Here is a 4,420-nt window from a genome sequence, read left to right on the forward strand (position 1 = left end):
ATCTCTTTACTTGTTATTGACCTGTTTAGATTTTGTATATCTTCATATTTCAGTCTTAGTATGTTGTATGTTTCTAGGAATTTATCCATTTATTTTAGGTTACCCAATTCATTAGTGTATAATTGTTCATAGTAGTATTTTATGATACTTCTTGCTTCTGTATCAGTTTTTATGTCTACTTTTTAATTTATAATTTATTTTTGTCTTTTCTATTTTTTTGGTTAGTCTAGCTAAAGGTTTTACAATCTTGTTTTATCTCTTTAAAAAAACCCTCAGTTTTGTTGACCTTTTCTACTGTTTCTTTAGTCTCTATTTCATTTATTTCTCCTCTGATCTTTATTTTCTTTCTTCTGCTGACTTTGGGCTTAGTTTTTTTTTCCTAGTTCCTTGAGGGTGAAGCGTTAGCTTGTTTATTTCTGATCTTTCCTTTATTTCTTAACATAGGTGCTTATCTTTATAAACTTCTCTCAGAACTCTTCTGGATCTTATAGGATTTGGTATGATGTGTTTCCATTTTTGTCTCATGGTATTTTTTATTTCTCTCTTGGTTTCTTTAATCCATTTGTTGTTCAGGAGTGTCTTGTGTATTTACACACCTGCATATTTTCCAATTTTCTTCCTGTTACTGATTTCTAGTTTTATATCATGTGGCTACAAAAGATACTTGATATGATTTTAATTTTCTTGAATTTCTTAAGACTTATTTGTGGCTCAATATGTGATTGATTGTGGACAATGTTTCATGTACTCTTGTAAAGAATATATATTCTACAGTATATAATTGGATGGAATGTTCTGTATATGCCTGTTAGATCCTTTTGGACTATGGTGTTCAAGTATACTGTGTCTTTATTTATTTTCTCCCTGGATTATTTATACATTGTTGAACGTGGGGTATTGATGTCCCCTACTGTGTTGCTGTCTATTTCTCTCTTCAATTCTGTTAATATTTATTTTATGTATTTAAGTGTTTCAATATTGACTACATACATATTATATGTATAATGTAGAAGTATATTAGTTCATTCTCACACTGCTATAAAGAACATGCCTAAGACTGGGTAATTTATAAAGGAAAAAGGTTTAATTGACTCACAGTTCCACATGGCTGGGGAGGCCTCAGGAAATTTACAATCATGGCAGAAGGGGAAGCAGGCACCTTCTTCGTAAGGCAGCAGGAGAGAGAGTGTGTGTGAAGGAGGAACTGTCAAACACTTATAGAACCATCAGATCTCATGAAAACTCACTACTGGGAGAACAGCATGGGGGAACCACCTCCATGATCCAATTACCTCCCATTAGGTCTCTCCCTCAACACATGGGGATTATGTGGATTATAGTTTGAGATGAGATTTGTGTGGGGACACAGACCCAAACCAAATCAAGAAGATACAATTCAATCCTCTTGATGAATTGGCCGTCTTTCATAATATAATGATCTTCTTTGCTTCTTGTTAGAGTTGTTGACTTAACATCTATTTTGTCTGATACAAGTATAGCCATTCCTACTCTTTTTTGGGTTACTATTAATTCATGTGGAATATCTTTTTTCCATCCTTTCCTGGTCAGCATATGTGTGTCCTTAAAGGTGAAGCGAGTCTCTTATTGGTAGCACATAGTAGCACCTTGTTTTTATTTTTTTATGTGTACAGTCACTATATTTCTTATTATTGAAAATGTAATCCATTTACATTTAAAGTAATTATTGATAGGTAAGAACTTATGATTTCCATTTTTAATCGTTTTCTGAATTTTGCTGTTTTATTCTTCTGTTTTGTGTGCTGACTTCCTTTGTGGTTTGATTATTATTATTTTTTTTTTGTGATGGTATGCCTCAAGGGTTTTCTTTGTGGTTGCCATGAGGTTCAGGTAAAACATCTTATAATTATAACCATCTATTTTCAGGTGATTACAACTTAACTTCAAATGCATAAAAGAACTCTACACTTTAACTTCTCCCCCTGCCAACATTTTATGTTATTGATATCACAATGTACATCTTTTATATATTGTGTATCTATTAACAAATTATAATAGTTATAGTTGTCTTCAATGCTTTTATCTTTTAATGTTTGCTATAGATTTAAAAGTGATTTGTGCACCACCATTACATTAGTATTCAGAATTTGACTATAATCTTATCTTTACAGTTTTCACACATTCATATTTTCATATTGTTAGTTTGTGCCCTTTTATTTCAACTTGATATCATTTAGTTTTCTATCTTCTTGTTTGTAGCTCACTGAACTCCTTTAAGGCCACTGATATGGTTTGGCTGTGTCCCCACCCAAATCTTGTCTTGAATTCCCACATGTTGTGGGAAGGATGCGGTGGGAGGTAATTGAATCATGGGGGCAGATCTTTCCCGTAAGGTTCTCGTGATAATGAATAGGTCTCACAAGATCTGATGGCTTTATAAGGCACAGTTTCCCTACACAACTCTCTCTCTTTGCCTGCCACCATCCACGTAAGATGTGACTTGCTCCTTCTTGCTATCCACCATGATCGTGAGGCCTCCCCAGCCACGTAGAACTGTGAGTTCAATTAAACCTCTTTCTTTTAGAAAGTGTCCAGTCTTGAGTATGTCTTTATCAGCAGCATGAAACCTACTAATACAGTGACTATTTTGAATTCTTTGTCATGCAATTTTTAGGTCTCATTGTCTCTATACCTCTCCAACATGTTTCACTGGATCCTTCATATTTAGCCATATTCCTTTCATAATCTCCACTTCTAACTGATTGCTACCATAATTTGGTAAAAACTGCAAGTGGTTTGGAATCAGATATCCCTTGGTTCAAATTTAGACTCAAACGCTTTTTACTGAGAATCTTGGACTAATCATTTCACCCCATTTGAGCCTCAATTCTTTCACATAGCAAATGCTGTCTGCTGAATATGCTCTGACTGCTAGCTCCTATGCATGTCTTACAGCCTCCTATTATAAGTGCCTATAACTCTCTGCCTGAGGGACTTTTTTTTTGGCCTACAGAAACATGATTGGCCTGACTGTGGAGCATTCTGAAATTGCTGGTTGGTTGATGGGTCTGTAAGCAGTCCTGAGAAAAATGATAGATATACATTGGAGGTTATAGACTTGGATGTCTTATCCCTTGAGTAGGGTAAACTATGAGGCATATTCAAAAACAACTTTCAGAAATCCACACTAGGATTGATCTTCAATTACACACACTGGTGACCTGCTCATTAATATACCCTTTAGTGGTGTTTTTCCCTTCCCTGTTTGACTTCCCTGCTCTCCAGCTGGTAATCTATTAGGATCAACTCCAAAATCAACTATTTGTACTTGAATCTTTATTTCAACCTTTAATTCTGGAGGGATACAAGCTAAGACTCCTGTAACTATGAATAATAAAAGTGATAATTACAACAAATAATTAATTAAACATTGAAAAATACATAAGTCATTGCAATAAGGCCTTTATAATAATCCTCATGAGCCAATTTAGAAGATATTATCCTCCCAATTTAACAGATAATATAATTGAATCATCATAGAGAGTAACTAACTTGTCAAATCTCACAGACTTCCATGTGATAAACTAGAATTCTGTTTCAGATCCTTGACCTCTTCAGTCATTAAACACCATTTTCAGCTGGCATAGTAGAAAAAAAATCAAGAATCTAGGATGGTAGAATTAGCCAGAATAAGGCCTTGTAAACCTTTTGATGACTTCTTTTCATAAAATGGAAAGGAGAATTATTTAAGCACTTCTTTTGGGTTAGAGGCACAGAGATGAGGGTCATATTTACATTGCATTGCTAGAAGATCACACAAGGGAAGCAAGATCACACTAGTTAGAGGCTATTGTAATAATTTCAGGAATTGTTAACTTTACTAAGGAAATACCAGTAGGAATTATTATACTTAATGATGCAAGGCAAGTGACAATGAGGGGAGATGAGATCTCTGAACCTTTTAGATTTCTGACTTAACTGACCAAGTACTAAGTACTACATTTGCTGATATGCAAGGCATAAGAAAAGAAACTAATTTAGAAGGGGATATAAGTATACTTAAGAAGTACAGGTAAACAGTCAATTATAATGTGGAGTAAAATGCATTAACATAGGGTAAATACGAGGGCACTGGAGATACATTCAGCATCTAACTCAGTCCCAGGACATGATTGGTGAACAGATATCTAAGCTCAGAAATGAAGAATGAAAAGGTGCAATCTGTATCCCTTAATATCCTATACGTATCTGTGCTACATTTTACATCCAAGTGATTCACCTTTTGGTAGCTGCTTCTCTCAATTTTTAATATATTGCATTCTACTGTAATTTATTATTTAAAGTTTAGGGGCATTCTGCTCCCCAAAAATCCCTAAACAGCATTAATAATATTTATTGTCAACATCCATCCCTCTCTCCCTCTACTTTTCCCTTCTCCACT

This window comes from Mandrillus leucophaeus, unplaced genomic scaffold, assembly GCF_000951045.1.
Source record: "Mandrillus leucophaeus isolate KB7577 unplaced genomic scaffold, Mleu.le_1.0 Scaffold1345, whole genome shotgun sequence".
Taxonomy (NCBI): domain Eukaryota; kingdom Metazoa; phylum Chordata; class Mammalia; order Primates; family Cercopithecidae; genus Mandrillus; species Mandrillus leucophaeus.